Here is a 27,097-nt window from a genome sequence, read left to right as displayed (position 1 = left end):
ACCCAGGTCCCACCCACAGGAGGTTCCCACAACATACATCACCGGGAAGGCTCCAGCTAGTCTGACCGGGCCTTCACAACAACACCATATATGGCACTTCCACCCAACAGCCAGTCAGCCAGTCAGGGTGAAGGGACAGAGTCAGGGCTTCCCAGGACTTTGGGAAAACAAGGTAATGGGTAATAGAAAGCAAGAGGCCACCGGGGCCATCTTGTTTTCCATCAGGAATCAACTCCCAAAATGGAGGATACTCCGCGCACCTGTCAAATTCAGCATGGAGCTGCCACCAGCCCATACCCTGCTCTGTGGGCCACCCACAGGTGCCCAAAAACATACACTATTGGCACAGGGTTGTACCCCCACCCGTGGGTGCCATTAGGGTATCCCACGGGTCCGTTCACCAAACCAAAAGAAAGAGAGCTGCACCGCCAGGAGTCCCACATGAACTCCTGCACAGAAAACACGACAGAACACACGATGAAAAGCAGTAAAGGACAAGGATACGGAGGCCCTGTCCCTCTGATGCATTTCCAGCATCACACGAGGGTGGTGCTGAGGATGCACCCTTCCTTAATGCCCAAGGTGCCGTCAGACTTCCACCTCAACAAGCCCTTGGTGTTGCCAGTTTTCTTCTCGGTGGCGAGGATGCACCCTTCCTTCATGCCCAAGGTGCCGTCGGACTTCCACCTCAACGAGCCCTTGGTGTTGCCAGTTTTCTTCCCATCGCCTTCGGATGTAGCTAGAGCACTGAAGTTCTACGTGGACCGCACAAAGAGTTTTCGGAAGACATCACAGCTTTTTGTGAACTTTGGACCTGTGAATCAAGGGAAGGCCCCCTCGAAGGCTTCCATTTCCAGATGGCTCTCCGGCTGCATCATGCACTGTCATCGGTTGGCAAACCAACCGTTGCCCGGCCGTCTGCAAGCCCATTCGACCAGAGCGATCGCTGCTACTACGGCGTTCTTGTCTGGTGTGCCCCTGCTGGACATCTGCAGGGCTGCTATGTGGAGGTCCACGCACACCTTCACAAGATTCTACTGCGTCGACCGGGATTCCAGGGAGGAGTCCAGAGTCGGCCAAGCAGTGCCGCGCAACCTGTTTACCTGAAGGTGGGCCTGGTGAGGAGGTAAGAATTGCTTAATGTTGAGTTTATGTAATGCTTAATGTTGAGCCTTGCCACCTCTCGTGGTTGTGCATGTGTGTACTGCTATGTATTCTTATATTCATGAGCATGTGAATCCATGCCAGACACCATGCTGGAAAAGGAACAAGTTACTTACCTGTAACTTTTGTTCTCAAGCATGGGTCTGGCATGGATTCACATGCGAACCCTCCCTCCTACCCTTCTGCGGCTCTTCACTTGGTCGTACTGCCACTTTACGTGCTACCAAATCTGAGGATGGATGCCAGGGGCGGGGCTTAGGGAGAGGGCAGTCATTGGCTGGAGGCAGTATGACCCAGAGATCAGTGATTGCTTACTACTAAGAAAGACAGATCAGAAACGAAACTGATACTGATTTTTTCTTTACCGAGGATTCCCAGCCTGACGACAGGGAATATTCATGAGCATGTGAATCCGTGCCAGACCCATGCTGGAGAACAACAGTTACAGGTAAGTATCTTGTTCCTTTTTGCCAGACCGTAACAACCCTACTCTTTTATTGAGGTCGGTTGATGGCTTCTTTTCTGCTGTTTCTATAGCACCAAGGTGCCTTTGGTCGTGTGTGAGCTTAACCCATATCAAATAATTCAGCATAATGCTGTCTGTGCTCTCTGTGTGAGCTAGTCGACAGCTGAGTGAACAACCAGGTCTTGATCATTTTCCGAAAATCTAGGTGATCCCCTAGTGTGCAGAGTTCCTTGGTCATCAAGGACAACTGTTTAGCTAGCAGACCTATCAAAATCAAAGCTTCCTGGTAGGTTTGTATGCTAGTATATTCCATCGGATAAACTCCCCCTTGCCCCTCACTGTATAAGGCCCAGTGGTCGAATAAGAGTGGCATAAATTGTACCCTGCACTTAACTGGTTATAAGGAAGACATGGGGCCTTATTACACGGTAGGCGGTGAGCCATGGCGCTATTAGCGCCATGGCTCATGCCGGTAAAATACCGGCACCGCCTTGGCGGAAAGGGGATTTACCGCCCCATTCCAAGGTTGGAGGGGCGGTAAATCCCCCTTCCGCCATTGCCCTTCCCCATTCCCATTTCTGCCCCATAGGGCTCTATGGGAATGGGGAAGGCGCTAATTACGGCACCGCAATTTTGCGGTGCCGTAATTAGCTCCGAGGTCCCTTAGCGGGTTGGATTTTAACGCCTGCAAGAAGCAGGCGTTAAATCCTCCAATCCGCAAAGGGACCTCGTAGTACGGCGGTAAGGGTTAACGGTCACCGTTGCCATTAACGGTGACCGTTAACCCTTACCGCCGTCCGTGTAATGAGGCCCATGGTATCAAACAGTGAGGACAGACACAAGTGATCACAGTTCAAGGGTGTTTATTGAACTTCAATAGGTTGGTTTAATGCCTATACAATCCTAAATCTACTAAATCTAAGGATGGGAGCAAGCTACGACCATCAAATAATAATAATGCAATCCTAGTGGAGTCTCTGACAAAATAAAAGGGCTTATACTAATAAACCTATTGCCCATCCTTACTTCTAAATACAAATGGTGTGAGAAAACAAAGTATGCAAAAGAAAAGTGTTCAAGAAACAATATGTCAGGATAGTTGAGCAGTTGGCTTCCCTTCCGCACATTTTCAGCACGGGAGAAGGTGGCACACTCGAGCTTCGCACTCACTCAGGCTTCTTAACCACAGGGATGCCATTCAAACATAGGTATATGGGCCTTCTGCGCCAAAGTCCCAATAAAAGTCTCTTATTGCAGAGTCTCTGATGTAACAAAACAAGTTCCAAAGTTCCTTTCGCTTTATGATTTCACATTCTCAAGTTCCCGGGTTTACTGTTCATCACGGGTCTCCCTCAGTCTGGCTCAGACTCCGTTAAACGCAAGTTCACAGTTGTTCTACCTCGATCGGGCTCGGACCACCTTAAACACAAGTTCACAATTGGTCTTGCTGGGTCGGGCTCGGACCACGGTCTCCCGCAGTCAGGCTCGGACCTTATAATCTTGCTTCTTTTTGTTATCAAAATTCAAAGACTTTCGACTGTGTGATGGATTTTTCTTAAACCATTGCATGACCAATTAGATTCACTCCATTCATTACTTTCACTTTACTACTTTGTTTCTGCCACTTCTTGGCTGCGTACATAACACTGACCTTCGATGCTGGACCACATTGTTACTTCGTCTCGCACCTTCTCTAATTCAGATTAAAGTTCAAACATCCATCTGCAATTCCGCTTTATTTGCGCCTTTCATCACACGCATTAATATTCTTTGCTCTTGCGCTTCTCATACAATGTTGCCGCTTGCAATCTTGACTTTGACACAGTCCGGTCTTGCATCGGTCTCCACAACGCACCGGCTGTGTTGATTTCTCTGGCGCTGCTTTGATCCTAGAGCCAAGGACTGGTTTCTCACACAGTGTAGAGCTTGCACTCCTGGTGTACTGTGTTCCTTCTGGTCTAATCTCAGAAATGGCCTTGCAGCTACGCATTGCCCCACAAGGGAAGTCCTGCACCCACATACTAGGCAATTCTCTGAACAATAGTACCAACAGCAACCCCAGACATGTGTTTCCGCCTTGTTGGGCCTCCTCAGTGAGGTGAAGCTGTCTAAGGATAGTGAACAAGGTCCACATCTGGATTACCCTGGGTAATTTAGGGTAAAATCCCAAATCCCTAATCTAGTGGGTTATTTGGCTTTGCCGGCCATATGCATGAAACCATGTTGTCAGCCCCTCCAGGTGTCCTGGGTCTCTCAGCCCATCGTGGGTGTTACTGCCTCACTGGCCAGAGTCATACAATGTGCTCATCCCCTCTAGAGGTACCGGGCCTCTCTGCCCCTCTTGTGCTATTCAGTATTGCTGGTCGTATGTTTGATACAATGTTCTCACCCCCTCCAGGGGTCCTGGGTCTCTCACGCCCTTGTGGGCTGCTCAATGATGTTGGTTGTCTGCGTTCTGCAATGTTTTCACCTCCTCCATCGGTACTTGGTCTTTCAGGCCCTCATGGGCCTCTCGGCTTCGGTGGCTGTGTGCATGATACAATGCTCTAACTCCTTCTTGGGGACCTTTGGAGCTTCATTTCCCTCCTTCCTTTCCTCCGTATCTGCAACATAACTGTGTTTAGCTGGTGTTTGTTCGTCAGAGGAGGCAGTGGCTGCGGAGCCGCTCTTTCATGGTCATCAGCTCATACGCAGTGGATCTTCAACTCGGGTTGTTGATTGAGATCGCCGGTGCAACACCTCTCCAGAGGTTCAGTCTCATGCTTCAGGGAACCTGGGACTGTGGGGCACTCTGCCTTTCTGGGCTTTTCAGCTTTCTTCAGGATTTGGGATTCCTCAGCCCACCAAATATCTGTTATGATCGATTCACCCAGTGTAACAGCTCAAGCTTCCACTGTCTGTGGGCTGGCTCAGACTCACTCCTCCCCTACAGGTATGATCTTGCTTCATTTTACAATCTGCTGTGAATCAACAGAAGAAACAGGATTGGTTCTGTGTCTCCTGAACAAGAGGCCGACAGAATAGGGTCAGCAGCCAAGCCTCGGCCAGTTAAACGGCCCTCTACATTATAATATGGTTCAATTCTCATATAACCCATAAACAATGAGGTTTATATCTCCCTTTGGGCTAAGGGCAGAATTCCCTGTATTTGTCACAGTACAGTGAGAATGCTCAAGCGAGAGGAATGCAGCATTGTGTTAGTGGAATAAGGAGTAAGTCTACTTGCAAGAAAAAGAGAGGACCACTCCAGAAAGGTATTGTAGACGATAACCCCAAAAAACAGATGAAGGACAAAATGGTGTGTGTGAATACTTTCACCCACCACAGTTGTTAGCAGTTTCTGAAGCTTTTTAACACCAGCACTAGCAAGATGACGCTTTCAACTGCCAAACACAGCGTTTACCGCGGACTTTCTAAACTGCGAGTTCGAATTTGAGACTTGAATGGGCAGAGAGATATGCACTGCGCCCATATGGATGAGGATCAACCAATATGAATATCCTCCCTCTGGTAAGCATCGTGATTGGAGTTTGTTTTTGCTGTTTAGCAGTACGATGCAAATGACTACTTGGTTAAATTCTACATATTGGGAAGTAAAGCCTACGTCGTTAACCAAAGGCCCTTCTCTTCGCCTGTTTAGTTTTTCAGGGAAAAAGCACGAGACCGCCTGTTGGAGGCCCTGTACCCCTCTTGATTTCATCCGAGTCTAGGAAGAAACTAGGAGGTTGAAAGCTAGTGTGCTGTGGGTATTACGTGAGAATTGATATTGGGCGGTCCCCTAGAGCCAATATGTCATGCACAACGGTAGTTCCCCGGGGCATTTCTTTCCCCAAGAGCCGTGAGATCTCTAAGTCTTTGGTTTCTGCTTTATAAATAACATTCTTACATCTAAATAAGGTGGAACCTTATATGGGTTGGTGAACTGCGGCATGAGGTCGTATAGCAATGCATTTGTAGTGTTTGGTCGTTTTTTTAGGTCAGCTCTTTTGAGTGTTTTTTTAAAAATGATATGAAAGTATAAAAGGTGCTCACAGCGGCTATGTGTGTTTTCTGGGCTCTCCTTCAAGTCTGATACACAATTTCTGTATTATTACAGATTACCGTCCCTAATTACGCTCGGTACCTGGTGGGACGGGCATATTTCAAAATTCCAGTATATGTTTGAGGACTTAACCACAGAGCCTTGAGGTAAATAATCAATTTTCGGCCTCCAGGTAGACGGAATAAGACTGTCTTTTTAACTTGAATGTAAATATAGACAATGGGCTAATTTTGCTCCTTGTTTGTTTTTATTTCCCCACTACCAGCATACCCACCTGTGAAAAACAGGATCAAGATCACATTCTTTTAGTGTTCTTAGAAGCTATGTCAAGGTCGAAGTGACAAATAAAGTTTCGTTCCACCTGAAGAAAGTTCTGTACTAAATCTGTAGAACTGAAACATGTCGAGGCAAAAGACTAGTAATGATTAGTACTAATTATATGTGTGTTTTCTCTATCGATTTGAAACCCGGCGAGGGATTATTGTCTCACCTGTATATGTTATTGTAATTTTTCAGGTGGTGTTTCCGAAGTCAATTTGACATCGGTGTTGAATAATTGTAAAGGAATATTGTAAAAGCAATTATTGTCATGTGCACTTTCTGACTTTTTAGATAATTTTTATAATATTGAATAAAATTTTGATACATTTCTTGGAGTTTCGTTTAAGAGTGTGGGTCTGTCTGTCTGTATGTGTGGGGGAAGTTTACTTTGTTGTTCTCTATAATTTGATTTTGATATACCCCTGTATATACAAAGTACTAAATAAGTGGGTTTCCCTTTTATATACGGTTTTATCTAGAACAAAACAGTTATCATTCTGGAAAATTAACATTATTTGGAGCACAATAACATGAGTAACAAGCCAAGCAAAGGTGCAAAGGTAGTGTAAAATGCACAGGCCGCCATCCTGTTTTCTTCCCTACCTTCTCCAAAGACAGTTAAGCAACCATGTTTGTGTTTTTGCATTTTTCTACCATTTTAACTTCTGGCTCCCGCTTGCAATAATTCCCAGTATATGTCTGCCTAAACAGATAGCAAATCAGCTGGCATTTACTGTGTATTCCTTTGATGGGGTGGGCTTTTATTGTGTTTAATCAATTGTTTGGGATTATTAGTAAAGATGTATTTTCACAGCCCCTCCTTGGTCATTACTTGGTCATTAGTATTGCTATTTGGAATCTTCAGCGGCTCTTCCACCTCTGTGGAGAGTATAGCCAGCTCTTGGCTAACATTAACAATATAGAGGCAAAGGAGTGTGAGAGCAGATCATTTTAATAAAGAAATCAAGCTTGAGTAATGGGGGAGGGGTGGGAGGTATTTTTCTTTGCAGGTGGACCTTTATAAAAACATTAATGAATATAATGAGCCTGTCTCCCGGCCCTGGCAGTGAAGTCATTTTACCATGGTCCTTCGTATTCTTTCCTTAGGGCCTCATCTCGAGTTGGGCGGTAGCCCTTAAATGTGTCGGCAATGCCATTACTGCCCATTTAAGTGCTGGTCGTATTTGGAGTTGGCCGTAAAAGTTAGGAGTTTTACCTCCAGCTTTATCCTGGAGGTTAAGATCCTGCTTTCCGCCCGTTTTCGGTGGTATAACCGCCGGCGCAATAACTTTTTTTTGATTATTGTTTATTGGTTGAAAATGAATTCAACCTTAACAATGCAACACAATTAATGTTTAAAAAACAAAAAAACGAAGTAAAACATTAAAATCACAGATTCACCAAATGAACATACATTGAATCACCACCTGTGCTGAGAGAGAAAGGCCTGATGGCCTGATCACGATTTGGGCAGTATTCTGGCTGCGATACTGCCCAACTATATTGGCGTTAGCGCCCACCGGTCCGGCGGTAATCACAGGTACGGTGCTAACTGTTAATGCGATTCCCTATTGGATCCAGTAGACTCAATGGGGAATTTTCGGCACAATTACCATGCGGTAATACCACCGGCAGTAATTGCGCCGAAAATGGGCATTTTCCCAGCGTGTTTACCCCCAGCTACAAGCTGGGGTTAAACCCGCCAGACTCGTGATAGGGCCAGCCCTTAAATGCAGTGGTAATACTGTTACCGCTGCATTTAAGGGGTACAGCCCAACACGTGATGAGGCCCTACACAGAAACCACAGTTGATGTTTTGGAACGAGTAGTACATGTTTGCCCAAAAAATCCTGATCAATGCTCTCACAGGCATCAAAGATTCTTTTGAAGTACTGATACCTCTGAGAACTCAGTTATGGACCTTCCACCAACAAATGCCTCAATGCTTCAACCCTATCTTCCTGTTGGTAGAACCTGCATTGGACCTCATTAACAGATGCCACATTCCTTCTATAGAGTACTTCCTTGGTCAAAAGTTGATTGCATCTGAAACAAATGAATACATTTCTAATTCTACTGCATGGGAACCTAACCAAGTAAGAGGGGAGAGTCCCTCTATGCTTGTGATCAAATTGTAGATGTGACAGAGAGTTGTAACCATGCAATCTTTCTGTGTTGTAGGACCAATTTTGATCCAACAACTTCTGTTTCGTCCTGTTTGAGTTAGATACCAAATAATCAGAAGTAAGTTCAAGATCATTTAGTATTTTTTCACATTGTGCTCTAAATATCCCAAGAGTCTGATCTTGTTCATGGTTCATGACCTCAGCAAGTTCCCAGTATAAGAGCTTTCTATGAGGTTGCATAAGCTTTCCAAATAAAAATAGGAGTCGCCATTGACCCTTTACTTTTATTGAGGAAAGACCAAATTCATGTCGGATGACTGCTAATGGTACTGAATTTGAAACACCCAGCACGTTACGCCAAATCACACCTTCAATTAGAGAGAGATAGTCCAGGGCCCATTTACCCAACAACTCAATACCATACAGGAGTTTGGGGCTGATCTTTCCTTCAAAAAATGTAATGATCAATTCTAATCAAAATGTACTGAATCGATTCTTTATGGTTTTCATTTGGGAATGTAGAATTCTGCTTTTGGTCTCAGATGGTTCTTAAGAGATGCCTTATTGAGACAACAAAAAAATGGGAATCTCAAATAAATAATGGAATTAACCCTTTTCGAGGCCATTCCATTTTAAGTGCAACTCATGGTGGTCGTACGTTTTCTTGATACCATGGAGGTACAAATGAATCCCCAAAAAACTCAGATTAAGTTATTTTCCCTTGCATAAGCTTCAAAGCTATCCAATAGCTGGCGCAGCCCTGTTTAAGTACAATCAATTGGGATGAAATTGTCAGCGTAAGCCATCCAGCAGATTGGTAAATGTCCGATTTTGGGGGGAACAAAGGAGAACATTTCCAAACATTTACCCACCTCGGCCACATAAAGATTAAATAGACAGGAGGCCAATATGTACCCCTATCTCAGGCCGTTAAACGTGGGAATCTTTCTAATCAGGGAACCCTCCTGGTTCAATCGTACTCTGACATGGGTGTCTTCGTGTAACAGAATGATCAGTTTAAGAAGACCGTCAGGAATTCCCCACTGCCTTAGTTTCTCCGACAATCTGGCTCTAATGACGGTGTCAAAGGCAGTGGATAAGTCCAATGCCGCCAAATGTATCACTGGATAAGTTCCCCTGTTGACAGAGTCCTGAAGACAGCCCAACAGGAACCCATTCAAATTGGTTCAGTGAGATTTCCTGAATCCCGTTTGGAAAGGTGAGAGTAAATCATTACTATTGGCCCAGACTCCAGATGCTTCAATATAATGGTTGCACATATTTTGCTATCAGAGTCCAAAATAGTTATTGTTCGGTAATTTGTTGGGGATGATCTTCCCCCCTTTTTGAATATCGGGATGACGTATGCAGTCCCACAGCTAGACGGATACATGCCTCTCTTTAGACGTCATCGAAGAGGAACTTCAGAATTCCAGCCCACACCAGCGGTGCACCCTTAAACAATTTGTTAGAATTATTATTGGGGTCGGGAGCTCTAGAGTCACCAGCTCCTTTAATAGCATCCAATACATCCTGTAGTTCAATGGCAAATGCCCTAATTATCCCAAGACCTTTATTATTAGGACTCACAGTGCTGGAGCAGTCCGAGGGCATCTTCCCATATACGTCCCCAAAGTGCGTCACCCGGTCGTTTTCTGAAACAGCATTAATAATGTTTTCTCCTAGACCATTACCGTGAACATTCATTATTGCCCAATAGGAGCGAGATTCTTTCTTTTGAAGGTGGCCAACGTTACCTCGGAGTCTAACTGAATCAATTGAGCCCAATGGTTCTGGCCCAGTTTTTATATGTCTGTCTAAGTGTCTTTATAGAGTCAGGATAATCCACACATGGTGGGCCAAGCATTCGTACTTCCGGAATGCATTGTCTTAATTCCCTTTTTTCCGGCAACGGCTTCATCAGATGTATGAGTTTTCTTATGATTAGGATTTTTCCCACAATCTATTTTATAGTTACCACTAGTGACTAGTTCTAAAGACTCCAGCATAAAAGCGCCAACGTTTTAATGCGTAACTGTCTTCAGTTTCCATTCATAATCAGTGCGATCAAGGAGCCCTTGTATTTCATTATTCACATGATCTATCTAGTGTTGATTCCACACAATTCTGTTTTGAGCCGAGTTGAGGAGAATGGGTTCCTCAAAGCTTTCACCTACAATCACCGGTTGCCAATCAATTGCACATATAAATAAACAATGATCACTCCATACATCTCTCAGAAATTCACAATCTTCACAGGTGGCCAATAAAAAGGTATCTAGGAAGATATAGTCCAGAGCGGAGCTACAAGAAGCACTATGCCAAGAAGTGCATTCCCCAAGCTCCCCTTCGACAGAACCATTTAGAGGTTTTAGTCTAAAACTACTCATACAATTATTCCATTTGATACCTTTCTCACAGGTCCCAGGGGTGTTAGTACATAGGGCCATCTCCCCATAGACTGTTCATATTCAGGCACTGTGATCCCTTTCAACCTTATAACACAGGTAGTTAAAGTCCCTTGCCACTATAATATGACCTCCACTGTACCTTTGGACGAAGTTTCCAAGAATGTGCTTAGTTGGCATACACCTTCATGCCAATAAATGTTACACAGTAGAAACTGCATAGTCATCCTACCATATAGTCCTGACATTCCCACAGCCAAAAAGCTATTAGTGACATCAAACCATTATGTACATTGTACGGTACAGTCAGTTCTGCACAATGTAATACCTCTGCTAGGCCTACCCCATAGGCCCTTAGTAGCCAATTGGGAAATAGCATTGTAGCCATCAAGTACCAAAGGTTCGGTCAGCCATGTCTCCTGAACGTATATAATATCCAGACTATGTAGCATTAGTCCCACCTCTGAGTTTAGAAAGAGCGGATTATGAACTCTAGTGTTCCATATTGCTAGCAAGATTGTGTAGAGTGCTAGATCCTACAAGGTGTCTGTCAACAGAGCGGGTGGAATTTCGTTGAGGCCACCAAGGACCAATCCTGCTGCCTGGAATCTCTGTTCACTTCAGCACCGTCAGTAAAGGCCGACCTGTCACGGTTCCCCATTGCTGAGAAAATCAGTACAAGGCTCTCATCATAACGCAATGACCCTTCCAAGAGAAGTTGAAAAGGAGCTTTATACTTGAGAGGGTGCTGATTACTTTTTTCCCCTTCATTCTGAGCAAAGTGTGGTACATACAAATTGCTGCAGTCATTAGCCCCAGCAGGAGGGCGGCGAGAGTCATCTACTCTTAGCACCTCGCAAAATCAAGTGGACCAGGTATTGATGGCCTCCCTCATTTTTGTACATTGGGAATTTCCCAGGGTTGCATAGCTTTTGGTAAATACATTGTGCCCCATTAAGACCAACCATGTTATCAGTAGGCTCTTCCTCTTTGCTTGTGTTGAAAGGTTTGTTCTTGAGACTCCATTCGGAACTATAGTTTGTTTGTTGGTCCCATAAATCGGAGTGCACACTATACTGAAGTCTAGGGAGATGTCTTCTCTCCAAATTGATTATAGCTGGCTCACCCCTTGATGACCCACCAAAGGTTACCATGGGGTAATGTCCCCAAATGAGTGAGTTGAATGAGGTGGGGGTGCCTCAGACAATACATTTGCATTTAAGTGCCACATTCGCAACCAGCTCCCCTAAAAGTTGCAGCCCTATAATACAAAACAGGCTCAACCCTTGACGAGGCATCTTCTCCAGGAACAGTATATCCCCCATTGGCATGCATGGGGCGAGTGCAAGCGTTTCTGGTTCCATTATATTGAGTAGAGTGGAAATAATTGTGGGTTGAGGTGAGTAATGAGCATGAGGCTGCCGCTGACAGCAGAAATTCCCAGTTATTAGTGGTCTAACAAGTCATGTCTGACTGTGACGTGTGTTTCTGATGTGATTCGGGAGGTATGATTGAAGTTCCCCTAGGATCAATACACGTCCGTTGTGTTTCCATGTCCATTAGTATATGTGAAAAGGACACAGGCTACCCCTTCCTTTTACACCTACAGGTATGGTGTACACCACTCAAACAGATCACTAAGTTATTCTGTATTCTTCATATAGCAGATCATCACTACTTGTTACTACAAAAAAGATATAATTTTATTTGTCATCATACACTGTTAAAAAAAGGCCAGTTCTCAGGCTCTCAATTGTAACACACACATATTTCTGTACAATCAATTTTCTGAGCACTTAAAAACACTATATTCACATTCATATAGTGCTATTATAGGGTGCTTGAACACGCAGTGAAAAGGGTTAGTATATAGTGAGTCAGTGTGTTGCTCTTATTCCAATACACATATCAAGTCGACACTGTTGCTGTTTCCAGCATGAGTAGAGTCTCCACAATTGTTGTGGTAGCTATTCTCATGCTTTCCTCAGAACTGGTAACAAAGGAGGAGGGGGACCTTAGTGTTATTCTTCTCATCCAACAACCCTCTTGGTATGACTCTACATAAAAAATAGTAATAAAATAATGACATTAGGGCTACATGTATCTGCAGGCGTATTTTAATTAGCTAAGGCGTTTGGGTACTACTCATACCTGTACTTGTACTCCCGGGGGATTGGGCTATATTGCTTGCGAAAGGTGTCTTGCATACACCATGTCCATTAGTCCATTGCACTGTGCGTAGATCAATTTCATTATTGGAACGATGGAAGGCAATTTGTTCTTGGATGGTTTCGTCCCTGCCACCTGACAGTGTTTAGAACATTGCAAGCTTGCTCTGTTGTTCACAGGATTGACTTGCTGCATGCCTTCCACTGCAGCCGGAACTGTGTTTTTGCTGCCAAAAGCTCAGGAGTAGTGCCGTTGCGTTTTGGACAATCCAAGAACTTAGGGGGGGTGTTATCCTGCCCCATGACTTTGCTCGTTTCCCCCTGTTGCTTTCCCCTTTTGCCCAACCCCTTCCTGAGAGGCTGGTTAGCCGGTGCCCTACTGGGCTCAGGAACAGTTAAGGGAGTGGTGGCAGCATTGATCACCTCTGGTGAAGGGTTCGTCACTCCTGCAATTAGTGTCTGATCCTCTTAGTCCCACCGCATCCCCCTCAATCATAGCCGCAACTTCTCAAAGCTCCGAACCCATATGTAGTGCCATATGTAGATTTTAGGCTCCTGGCTGTGTATCCATAAGGTTCAATTTAGCTTCAATTGTGTGCAGAATGATGGTGTGAGCACGCACTTCCTCTCTTATTTCTTCGTAAAGGCCGGCCAGAGTTGAAATTACTTGATTTATAGAAGAGAGTGCTGCCTGGGCTTGTGTTTCACTGTTTGTGTTCTGACAAATGGAACGACTGAAGGAGCTGCGTCTGGAGGCAGGTCGTGGAGTGGAAACATAAGAGGTGCTAGTATCGACAGAACTAACAACCTCCACTGCGTCTTCATCAGAGTATGAGTAAAAATACTGGGAGAATACTCCACGAGGATTGGTAACTGTTCATTCATATTCGACAGCAGCTACAAGCTCCACGTCAGACGGATGCACTGAGTCTGGCACATAGTCAATTCTGCTAGAATTCGATTCATGTTCTACTGCATTAGAGATGCCCTCGTGTGCCGGGACTTCCACAGGGGAACCAATTTTACCCTTAGAGCCCGAACCCAGAGGAGAGATGAATAATTGATCTCCCCTGTGGATAGCGTGCGGGGAAGGAGGCAGTGGCAGGTCTGTCGCCATTTCCAAAATTTGCTTGTGCAGTGATTTCCTTGAATGTTTACACCGGCTGCGCAGTCCAAACATTTACTAGCAAAAAAATGTTTTTAAAAGTTTTTAAACACTGGTGTGTCGTTACCTGGTGTCCCACAGTAAACCACTCGACCGTCCCTCCTTCTCAAACTTCTCAGCTACTGGAAGAAAATGTAGCAAACGCACAAAGTCAGTGAAAGGGTCCACCTGCAGGAACTGGCAAGATGGTGAAAAGACTCGGAATGCAGTGCAAGAGGGCGGGACCACAGTAAACCACTCGACCTCCGCTCCTGCTCCGTGCCATACACTACTGGAAGAATATGTAGCAAACACCCAAAGTCAGTGAAAGGGTCCACCTCCAGGAACTGGCAAGATGGTGAAAAGACTCGGAATGCAGTGCAAGAGGGCGGGACCACAGTAAACCACTCGACCTCCACTCCTGCTCCGTGCCACACACTACTGGAAGAATATGTAGCAAACACACAAAGTCAGTGAAAGGGTCCACCTCCAGGAACTGGCAAGATGGTGAAAAGACTCTGAATGCAGTGTAGCAGGGGAGGACCACACTAAACCCCTCGAGCTCCAGCCTTCTCCGCGCTACTGGAAGAATATGTAGCAAACACACAAAGTCAGTGAAAGGGTCCACCTCCAGGAACTGGCAAGATGGTGAAAAGACTCTGAATGCAGTGTAGCAGGGCAGGACCACAGTAAACCACTCCACTCCTTCTCCGCTGGCAATAATAGCGCCCCTTACCCCATTGGGTCCAGTGGACCCAATGGGGAATGGGCAGTAACCTCTCAACCACTACTCGTAATGCGGCGCTAATAGTGCCAGACCGAGTAGCGGTAGCGCTATTTGCACTGGTGGTATTACTGCGGGGATACCGCCAGACTCGTGATGAGGCCCTTAAACTGGACTCTATTAGGCCACCCCATCACATTCTTTGCCATTGGCAATGCTTGTTCTAACTATGGACTCATTCATGCATGCACATAAGGATCAATAATTATAAGTCTTTGACCAGCCTGGGTTACCGGGACAAGGTCGGAGACCTGGGTACAGAGGTAAAAACTAGTTTGGACCAGATCAGACAATGGGATGTTCATAGACATTGGAAATCCTCCAAGTGGTGGAAGTCCAATGCCGCTTGGCTGAGGGGGAGAGACTGGAAATTGTAATGGAGGGTGTAGATTTACACCCCTCGTCTGGGATCCACTTGACCGGAAAAATCATGCCCAAAGAAACATGCGCCATATCCAGTTATGGACAGTGACGCAGGACTAAACGTTCAGGTCCAGGGACATTGCTTTGGCAGGAAGCAGGGTGAGTGTGGCAGGAGGCCTAGCAGTAATGTTCCAGAATCTTCCCTGAGAACAAAGTGTTTCTGGAAACTTAATTCATCACACTCCTCAACAACATTTTTTATGGAACAAATGTAATTAATACAAAAAGAATGTACTCATATTTTAGATAGGGTATTTTTTTTATAATGTAATTCAAAATTCATGAAACTGTAAGTAAGGACCGAGTGCAATCGTGCTATATCCAAGATCCCTGAAGGAACAGATCACATGAACAGAAACACAACAGATTTAACAAAAATACTAATACATAACAGACATGACCACAAATTCACAGTATGGTAAGAAAATGATATCCATCAATATCATAACATAGTCTGGGACTAAAATTGCAAAGTGGTATTTGTTAAGGTTTAACTTTTTTAGAAAGCCTTTAAAGGTACATCTTAGAGTTGTTTTATTCGAGACGAACAGGAATTCTGGAAATGGAGCAGAAAAGGGTGAAAAGGCATTGAATTTGTAAAATGTGAGAGGAAGAGAGGAAGTACACAAAAATGAGTGCACCCAGTAGAAAATGTACAATATTGAATGATTTCTCAGAATAAAACCTAGTGGAATATTCTACCTACATAGTCTGGTAAATGTGTACAGCTTTTTGAAGTAAAGCAAACTCAGTCCTAAAATGATTTCAGTATGCCTGCTAGCATTTCTGGTGCTAGAATGAGTGAAAACACTGGTGGGAGAGGAGAGCAATGGGTTTAATGATATAAAAAGAATAACTTTCTTTTCTTGTTTAGGTAATCAGAAGGACGCATTCCCCGTAAAGAAGAAAGAACATGGGCGTGCTGATGCAATATCATCCCAGAAGGGTACTTTTCGTAGTGGCACTTCTCGGATCCATCACACTTCTGTCACTTTACATCAATAGTCGAGAGACAAAGCAATATTCGATGCCTCAAACCTGCCCTTGCGACAGTCTGGCGGAAATCACCCCCACCCACACAATAGAATCAAAGGGAAAAGGTGATGGGATGTGGACTGTGCTTTCAGTCAACCGCTTGGGTAACCAGATGGATGGTTATGCAGCACTGTATGCCCTGGCCAAGATGCATGGGAAACAGCCATATATTCAATCTAAAATGCATGGCTACCTAGCGCCCATGTTTAAAATCACTATTCCAGTTCTGCACAATACTGTGGACCAAAAAACAAAATGGAGGGGATATTATCTCAAGAACTGGATGTTAGAATAGTACAAGAACATCACTGGTGAATACATCAAATTAATGTCAAGTCCCTTTTCATGGACCTTCTTCCATCACCTGCAAGATGAGATCCGCAGAGAGTTCACCTTACATGACTTCATAGATGCAAATGCCAAACAAAAGCTCCAAAGGCTGAAGGGCTTGCGGACAAATGTGACCTTTGTTGGGGTACATGTTCGAAGAGGAGACTATGTTGTGCATAATCCCAGAGATTGGAAAGGGGTGCTTGGGGATAAAGCCTACTTAGATCAGGCCATGGGCTATTTCCGTAAAAAGTATCAAGATCCCATATTTGTGGTGGCCAGCAACGGGATGCCGTGGTGCAAAGAAAACATCAATGCCTCCAAAGGGGATGTCTATTTTGCAGGGGATAGTAATGAAGCGTCACCAGAAAATGACTTTGCTCTGCTTGTCAACTGTAACCACACCGTCATGACTATTGGCAGTTTTGGCTGGTGGGCAGGTTACCTGGCTGGAGGAGAAGTGATCTATCTCAGTAACTACACTGGCCCAGGTTCAGCACTTCCACAGTACTTCACTTACAAGACCACTTACCTTCCAGAATGGATCGGGATTGATGCTGATCTGACGCCTCTTCTCGATGGTTCGTGGAAGACATGGCACTAGGCGTTGGTTATGGAAGAGCAAAAGGCAATTATGAAGGAAACCCATCAGTGTCTAAAATCTGCCAGATGGGTAAACACATAGGTTACGTTATAAATTCTCGAAGCTAGGTCCGTTCTCATTAAAGCCCCTAATAACAGTAATACTACTTGGAATATACCTTTCCACTTTGAATTATAGTTAGGTTGGCGGCAGCTGATATAATTCAGAGGAAGAGTTGTTCATGGAACCCAAACAGGAACTTACTTTACGTGACTTCCAAGTGAAGATCCCAACTGCAGTGATTTCAACTTTGAACCCAGAGTCCATGGTTTTAAGTCCAGACTCCTTATAAAATCTACAACCTGGCGTAATTGTACATGCAAAATAACCTCTTGATGCTTTCCATACTTAACATATTAACACTAGACTAAATCTGGTTTGTGATGTAAAGCTAAAACAATGTTGTTATCCAATCTTTAGGGCTCAGAGGAAGACAATGTCATTGCTGACTGCTGGTGGGGTTTACAGGGTCTTGAGATTATGTAGAGGGCTTTTTTTCTCACCCTGGTTAATTCATTTTTGGGGCATCGCTAAAGTGGAAATGGTGGCATCGCCTGGCATACCTGCAGCTTCTCCTGCCCGAACGGGTTTTTCACCATCTGACATTCCAGAAATACGTTAGTGCAGCAGTCCTTAGGAGAACAGGGGCCATAGACTGGGGAGCCAGATTAATGCTTTGATAATGCTGAATGGAGCAAACAGGTTTCGTCACAATCTGATTTATCTAAAATCGTTTGCACTAGGGCAAACATGAATCAGACTGTTTTGTGCTATGTTTACTGCATAACATGAAAAGAAATGTTACTTGCCTGGAGAATGCCACAAAGAGCTTGCATTTGCAATACGGTTTGTTCTATGCATTTTCAGCAGCAGCATGTCAAGGTGGCAGCCACCTAGTTCCACTTGTGGCCATCTTAGATGCTGAAATATCATTTGATGTTTTCACTGTTCTTTTAAAGCTGCAGAGAGCCCCCTAAGATATTAACCTTGGAAGGTATGTTCTAAGACACTCGGCTTTTCTGCTTTCCTCAGGAAGGAAGCTATGTTTAACAAAATAGAGACTCTACAATAACAGATGGCTGGGATTGGGTCGTTTCCAAAATAAAGTGACCATGAAGCAATTAAATACCTTTTTATAGGTGGGTCAAAGATACCAAAACAATCTGTCAATGGCAAGATCCAGGTAAGAGCCAGCAATCATACAACGCTAACATAACATGCTGTGAAGTGGAAATAATGAGCGTTTCATGCATATGATCAACTATACCAAAGAAAACATGTATATGAATGTGTCAGCAGAAAATCACAGCAATTTGAGGAGGATATTAGATAGGATGCACTTAATAGTAAACTGTTTTCTTTCTTGCTTATTCGCCCTATTGCAGAATTATATATTTCCATTGTGGTTTTTGGTAGCTATCCAGAACAATTGTACTGCACCAGCAAAATTACTTTGAAAAGAAAGCTTTTCATTATTTTAGAGATGATGGGTGTCCTGATCCATACTGGCTTCGGATGGAAAAAGAGAACTTGAATCCACTTCCTATTGATTGTTTATATTCATATGGGAAGCTTCCGAAGCCTAGGATGAGAATGGAGGCATCGGAGGCTACAAAAACTGCTTTAGTTTCGTTTATTCAGGGTTGTGGTCAAGCATTATATTTTTACAATAATGCTTCCATTTGGTCAAATCCGGGTTTGCAGATTGAGAATAAAATGTTATACTGGAGGAGTTGGGCTAATTAAGGAATCCTGAAAATTGTGGATGTGTGGAGAGGTGATAGGATGGTGGCTTTTGAAGACTTAGTGTGCTAGTATGGATTGGGTAATAATGTATTTAATAGGTATCTGTCCCTGAGGCAATTATTATCAGAAAGGTATCTACTGCTCTGTGAACCGTTCGGTGATTGTCCGCAAGTATGTGTGTTGTATGGTGCTGCAACGAATGTAGTCTCTACGTTTACTAAATTGATGCCTATTCACGAATGTATGCGGGTTGCTTGAGAGACTTTGGCCCTCATTACGACCCCGGCGGTAAGCGGAAAACGATGCCGGTAAATGATTACCGGCATCGTTTTCCGCTAGGTCCGATCATGACCCGTGAAAGTGCTATTAGCGGCATTGTAGTTAACGGTGCCGCTAACAGCACCAAGTACACGTGCACGCGACCTTCCACGCCGTAAATACCGGCATCGCGCAAAGGTAGGCAAATCACGAACCAAGCGCACATGCTCTTAACGCCATCGCAAAGGCCGTTAAGTACCTTACCACCATGGTGCTAATTCCGCCATCGCGAACCAACCGTAAATGGCCATGTGCAGTGTTCCCAGCTGCCACAGGTGCACATAATCAGCACAGATGGAGACAATACAGACTCACCAAGTACAAAAAGAGCACACCCCACCCCTTCCCACACCCAGTCACACTCCACAATGATTCCAATACGACTAGCAATGTTGGGGCTGGAGGACCTGATTGCAATGCAAGTGCTACAACTACAACAACACCACCGCCAACAACAACAGGCAGCACAGAGGAGACGCAGGAGGAGAAGGAGGGCAAGGCAGGGCCAGCAAGCCCCACCAGCACAGCCAGTGCCACAACGCAGGCAGCCCCCAATCCCACGCATCCGAGCCAGTCCATTCAACCTCACCGCTGAGCAGATCCATACCTTGTACCGTTTGGACCGAGACACCATCACCACCATCGTTCACATGATACACAACAACATCGTCAGCATGATAGAAACACCCACCGCCATCCCCCCCTACTGAAGGTAGTGTCCGTGCTCCACTTCCTGGCCACAGGCACCTACCAGCACACAGTGGGGCACTTGCATGGCATTTCACAACCATTATTCTCATGTACACTGATCCAAGTGCTCGATGCCCTCCTCAAGCACACAGACGACCACATTTCCTTACCACGGTCTGCCCAGGAGATTGCAAACACCAAAGTGGGTTTCCATGCACTATCCGGCATACCTGGTTGCATTGGTGCCATCGACTGCACCCATGTGGAATTGGTGGTCCCACATGCCATGGAGGTACCGTACCGCAACCGTAAACTATTTCACTCAATCAACGTGCAAATGGTCTGTGACTCCAACAGGATCATCACACATTGTTGTGCCCGATTCCCCAGATCAACCCATGATTCAATGGTCCTGAGGAACTCCACAATACCACGCTACATGGAGCGACATGCAGGGCCAAGATCCTGGCTACTCGGTGAGTCTCATGTCATGGCCATGGAAATGTGAAGTGGGTAGGTGATTGACGTACCAATGCATACTTTACCTGGCTGAAAGGGGTGGGGGGGAATGATGCATACTTTACCTGGCTGAAAGGGGGGGGGGAATGATGCATACTTTACCTGGCTGCGAGTAGCAGAGGCAATGGAGCCAGCTCATACCCTAAAGCAGCACAAACGTCAACTGACACCTGTACACATAATGCCCGATGTAAGCAGCCCTACCATGTGAATGAAGGTGTGTCCCAACCATGACACAACCATCTGCAAGTGCATTGTACCGATTCAGACCACATTGACTTCAACGAAATGCACCGACATGCACGGCACCAAACAAACATCAATTGAAAGGCCTGGCCCCCATAACTGTGCACAAAGGAGGCACATGACGGACAGAAACATCAATACACCATTACACAGACACCAAGGCCCCAAAAATGTCCCTATCAACATCAGTAGTGCTCATTGGGGTCATCATGAGGCTGACAGCAATGGTGCCATAATGTGAGCGTTGATATCACAGGACACGTGCCAGTTCACCAAAACAAATGCCATGAATGAACACAGTGGATGGGCACTCACAAGGCACTTGACCCCCCTGCATACATTGGTTGTTGGCATGCAAAACAGTCCATGAGAGCAATACACATATACCGGTCACATAGTGTAAATCCATTTGTGCATTTAAAAGTGGTACAAAGTAACAGTTGAATGCATGCCATGGTGGCACGTCATGTTTGGAATTAGATGTCATGACTGACACATACATTGTTGCCCATATACAGGTGATGCAGGCTATCCCCTGAAGAGGTGGCTCCTTACACCAGTCCGGAACCCACAGAACCAGCACGAGGAGGACTTCAACCGTGCATATACACGTACCCGTGTGGTGATTGAGCAGGCATTCGGCCTACTGAAGGCACGGTTTCGCTGCCTCAGCAGGTCTGGTGGGGCACTCCTGTACCGCCATGAGAAGGTGGCAAAGATCGTCATGGCATGTGTCATGCTACACAATATGTGCATCAGACGAAATGTGCCCCTGCCCCCTGACGCAGTACTGCAACCACCTGACGATGAGGATGAGGAGGGTGGGGATGGGGCAGCACCTCAGGGAGGCAGCGATGCACAGGAGGGGCATGAAATGCGTCGGACTCTGATCAACCAATGTTTCTAGCACACGCGGATGGGGGGTGTCACATGGAGATGGCAATTGGGGCACTGTGTGTGTCTGGTATATGGACACTGGGGACTGTTCACCAATAAATCACACATACGCAATGAGCAATGTCCACACATGTGAATTGTGCAAAAAGGAAAAGTGTATTGTAAATGTGATTTGGTTTAACACACCTACCCTCCCTCCCCCCTCCCCCCTGAACTCCCCAACACACCCACTCCCCCCTCCCCCTGAATTCCCCAACACACCCACTCCCCCCTCCCCCCTGAGCTCCCCAACACACCCACTCCCCCCTCCCCCCTGAACTCCCCAACACACCCACTCCCCCCTGAACTCCCCAACACACCCACTCCCCTCTCCGCCCTGGACTCCCTGCAAAGGTGTGAGGAAGTCTGTGATGAAGTGGCTAATGTTTGTTTTCTCCACTGGGCGGCCACTATTGGCAGCCCCCTCCCCTGGCCCCCGGGGCACCCCTGCCTGTGCTTTGCAGGTTCCTGCCCGATCGGTGGACGGGGCTGCTTGGTGTTGAACTGGCAGCCGAGGAGGTCCCTGGCTGCTCATTGGGACGCATTGACTGAACAAGTTCAGAGATCACGTGCCGCACCGCGGTGAGTTCAGCACAAATGCCCTTTGTGGAGGACTGTATTGCAGCCTTCACTGTCTCTGCGCATTGCTGCATTCCTGCCCTTGCACCCCCACATTCTGCCACATGCTCAGTCAGGAGTGAGGAGAGTTGGTGCTGCCGTGTGATGATCTCCTCCAACGACTGTTGAATTTTCTGGGCCATGGATATTGCCAGTGGTCTATCCATTGGGCTGCTCACCTCCAGCTCATCTTGCACTGAGCATGGAGAGCATGGCCAATCCTCATCATCTAATTGCCCCTGTGTGGCATCTTCATGCTGGCTGCTTTGGGACAGGTAGGGGGAATGAGGGTGGGCAGTGGGGGGTCCTACATCGATCTCTTCATCATTCCCTGCATCACTGTCAGAGGAATCTGCAATGGCAGCAGTTTCCTGATTGCGCTGCTTCCTGCAGAACCAGTCCCTTCTGTGGCCACCAGTTGGGGTATGTCTGCTGCTGCTGCTGGTACCGTGCAGCCTGCTGGGGTGCCTGTCAGTGCCCTCTCCTGTGTTTTTCCCACGGATTTGGGCTGCTGTGGGGTTTTGGTCTGTACAGCAGAGGTGGAGGGTTGGTGTGCTGGCACTGTGGTCCTGGCCTTCTTGGCAGGTGTGGTGGCAGTAGTGTCTTCCTCGTCGAGGTCGGAATTGGAGCCTGTGGTGGAGCAAAGGAGGGAAAGTGTTATTGATGGGTCTGCGGACATTGAGCGGGCATTGTGATGACTGCCATCATTTTGGTTACTAGATGCGGCACATTGGAGGCAGGGACATACAGGTTGTCTCCCTTTTGTGTGGAAGTAGCATGGGGGTATGTGGGTGCCTACAGTTAGGGTGTGCATACTGCATGTGTACAGGGTGGAGGTCAGAAATGGCTGTATGCAGTCTTCTGCTGTTGTGTTGCATTTACACTATTGGGCAAGATTGTGCTTCACATGAATGGACTTCAGTGACTTTTGCATGGCTTGATTTGAGGCACCTACCTGCATCGCCTGATGTCGGGGCTCCTCTCTCCATTCCTCATACCCCTTCAATGCTCTCGATGCCGATTGTAGTGGCACAGATTTCCTCCCAGGGCTGTAATTTTATTGGGGACTCTGATCCTCCGCCAGTTGCCATGCCCATGTTCCTGTTGGCAGACAGGATGCTCCTAACGCGGAGGCGGAGATCATCCCACCGCTTACGGCACTGTCTCGCGTTGCGGGGTACTGTTCCCAAAGCAGTGACCCGCTGTCCAACTAGGGCCCATATGGCCTTCTTCTTTGCGATTGCCGGTTTGGGCATTTGGGTAGAAAAGACTACAGCAGCGTTTTCTTGGAGGGTCTCTGCCAACATGTTCAGCTCCTCCCTGGTGAAACGGTCCTGCCGCTGGCGATCACAACTTTTCTTGACAACTTTAGGCATTTTTTCTCGCAGGGTAGATGTAGCTGATGTTTTGTGCCGGTTCTCAGGGTTGGATGTCCACTGGTTGCGGAGGATGCCAATGGATTGTGTTTTTGAAGATGGCCGCCGTGCTCTTTCCCGTTCCGCCGCGATGACGCAACTTCCAGTTCCACTTATTTACGGTCACCGCTAATTGCGGTGACCGCTAATATCGGTGGCCGGGGTGGCGGTAGTGCACCTTGCGCGGCATACGATGCCGGTAGATGCCGTTTTGGGGGCATTAACGGCATGGCGCAGTTTACATTACCGGCATGGCGCAATGCTCGTGCCCGATGGGTCGTAATGTGCCGCTTTTTACGGCTTCGGCCCAGCACAGACACGTTAGTTGCGCCATGCCGGTAATGTACTTTACTTACCGCCAGGGTCGTAATGAGGGCCTTTATGTATGAAGTGGGTAATGGAGTTGGGTCAGGATTTGTCGGGAATAGGATGGGATAGTCCCTGGAGGGTAACGGTGAGAGATAAAAATGGATTTGAATTTGAGATATTGGGCCTCATTACACGGTAGGCGGTAGGGATTTACCGGTACCGGTAAGGGATTACCGGTATCGTTAAATCCCCTCCCCAATTACGACCCGAACAAACCGCTATTAGCGGCACCGCTAAGTACGGTGGCACTATTAGCGGCAAGTCCGTGGGCGCGCGGCCCCTCAGTCCGGAAATAGCGCCATAGCGCTAATAGCACGCCATCACAAGCCATGCGGACATGGCAATACCGGCATGGCGAAGACCCAAAAACCCCTTACCGGCAAGGCGCTAATACCGGCATCGCGAACCACCCGTTAAAAGACCTGAGCAGTGTTCCCACCTGCCACAGGTTGACAAAATCAGCACAGGTGGAGGCAATGGAGACTGGCAGCACAAAAGAGCACACCACACCCCTTCCCACACCTATTTCCACACCAAGATGGATGCAATACTAGCAGCATTACATGGGCTGGAGGACATGATTGCAGTGCAGCAGCTACAACAGCAGGCAGCACAGAGGAGACGCAGGAGGAGGAGGAGGAGGAGGAGGGCAAGACAGGCGCAGCAAGCACCACCAGTGCACCTAGTGATACCACAGAGGCAGCCACCAATTCCCAGGATCAGAGCCAGTCCATTCAACCTAACCCCTGAGCAGATACACACCCTGTACAGTCTGGACCGGGATACCATCACCACCATTGTAGACATGATATACGACGACATTGTTTGTCTCATAGACATCCGTACTGCCATCCCCCCTCTACTGAAGGTGGTAACTGTGCTCCACTTCTTGGCCACAGGCACCTACCAGCATACGGTAGGTCAGATGCATGGCATATCACAACCAGTATTCTCACGCACGCTGAACCAGGTGCTCAATGCCCTCCTGAAGCACACAAGTCAACACATAGCCATGCCACGGACTGCCCAGGTGATCTCCAAAACTAAAGTTGGCTTCCATTCACTGGCAGGCATCCCAAGTTGCATCGGGGCCATCAACTGTACCCATGTTGAACTGGTGGTCCCACATGCCAATGAGGTAGTCTACCGTAACAGAAAGCAATACCACTCCATCAACGTCCAAATGGTATGTGACTCCAACAAGATCATCACACATTGTTGTGCCCGATATCCCGGATCAACCCATGATTCAATGGTCCTGCGGAACTCGATAATACCACGATACATGGAGCGACATGCTGGACAACGTTCGTGGCTACTTGGTGAGTAGCAGGCCAACCATATGGCAGTGTGATGTGGATTGTGAGTGGGGGCGGGGGGAGATGCATACTCCAACTGGGTGTGAGTGGGGGGATGCCATTGAAGTGAGCCACACCCGTACAACACTACTGAATTGCAATTAAACAGCATGGTGACTTCAAATGAGGAATGGCAGTATACTAGCAGTGTGGTACAAACGTTGCCAGGGCCGGGAAACAGGAATTACTTAAACTCAGCCAGGACATGGCAATCTCTGCCGTATGCATGCATGGTGCATGTCCACTTGCAAGGACTACCTCACCTTCCCACATTGCAGTTACCCTGATTGCCATGCGTGCTTGGATCAGTGGATGTCATTCACAATGCTATGATTGTTTGTGTGATATGTACAGGTTCCACTTGATGTAAACACTTACACATACCCATTGTTGCACCCATGCAGGTGATGCCGGTTATCCCCTGAAGATGTGGCTCCTTACCCCTGTACGGCACCCACAGAACAGGCTCGAAGAGGACTACAATCGTGCACATACCCGTACCCGCGTGGTAATTGAGCAGACATTTGGCCTTTTGAAGGCACGCTTCCGGTGCCTCAGCAGGTCGGGCGGGGCACTCCTGTACGGGCATGAGAAGGTGGCCAAGATCACCATGGCATGTGTCATGCTGCACAATATGTGTATCAGACGGAATGTGCCAATGCCCCCTGACATTGAACTGCAACCACCTGCTGAGGATGATGACGGGGATGAGGATGGAGGAGAGGGGGCTGCAGGTCATGCAGGTGGCGATGCCCAGGAGGGACGTGCTGTGCCCCAGCACCTGATAGACCATTGTTTCTGACACACATGGATTAGGAGGGTGCAATTGATGTGGAGCTCAGGGCACTGGGTATTGGGAGGACATTGACACTGTGCACCCTTCACCAATAAAGCACACATACACAATAATCAATGTCCAGTCATGTGATTGTCCATACCATAACGTGTGTATTGAGCATTATGTGAATCAAAAGTGCATGTACCCTCCACCCCAAACATCCTCGCCCTCCGACCCCCCCATGACTCCCCCAAACACCCTCACCCCCCTCCCCCCACAACTCCCCCAAACACCCTCACCCCCCTGCCCCCACAGCTCCCACAAACATGGTGTGCACATCAGTGCTGCATTAGTCTGCAAGTGTCAACAGTGACAGGCTGGCCCTACTTCCCTCCTCCACTGCCACCATTGGGGGGGTTGTGAGTCTCGCCGCCGCAAGGACCGGCTGGACCTGCGCAGGGTGCTTGTTTGGTCGGAGCTGGCAGACAATGAGGTGCCTGGTTGATCAGGTCCCTGTGTGTGACGCATGCTCTCCATCGCCTCAGCAATGCGGGTTAGGACCTGCCTCACAGCGGCTATCTCATTACATAAGCGTGTCGTGTTGCTGTCCATGGCGGCTTTCATGTCCCTTGAAAATTCTCAAATCTCCTCCCTGGACAAGGCAGCCTGGCTCACTTGCCGGCCAACCAGGGCATTGAGCTCCTCCTGGCGCTGTCGTATTAGGCTTATGCCCTCGTCTGTGGCCCTGCCCCTGTTCCTCCTCGGCGCAGCTTGCTGCATGTGGCCGCCATCAGGTGAGCTCGCCACGGGACTCAATAACCCTGCCAGTGATTCTCCGGCATGCACCTCATGGATGCTGCCATTTGTTGTGTTGCATGGGCTGTGGTGTGAAGACAGCTGGGGACTGGGTGTACGCTGCACTTCCGGTGTCGGACATGGGTCCTCCACATCACTCATGGGTGCCGTGGTAGCTGCTTCCCCGACGGCTGCGGACAGCGTGCCTTCTGCCACTGGCTCCTGAGTGGTGGGGGTGGGTGGTGCGGATGCTAC

At 47.1% G+C, this 27,097-nt stretch overlaps 1 pseudogene; it reads left to right on the top strand.

The window, feature by feature from the left end:
- Positions 1-15,932: 15,932 nt before the first annotated feature.
- On the top strand, positions 15,933-18,783 carry LOC138527228 (galactoside alpha-(1,2)-fucosyltransferase 2-like; annotated as a pseudogene).
- Positions 18,784-27,097: the final 8,314 nt, after the last annotated feature.

The sequence above is a fragment of the Ambystoma mexicanum genome, chromosome 1q (assembly GCF_040938575.1).
Source record: "Ambystoma mexicanum isolate Mex_15411 chromosome 1q, UKY_AmexF1_1, whole genome shotgun sequence".
Lineage (NCBI taxonomy): Eukaryota > Metazoa > Chordata > Amphibia > Caudata > Ambystomatidae > Ambystoma > Ambystoma mexicanum.
Note: the sequence above shows the minus strand (reverse complement) of the source record. Positions and strands in the feature narration are given on the sequence as shown.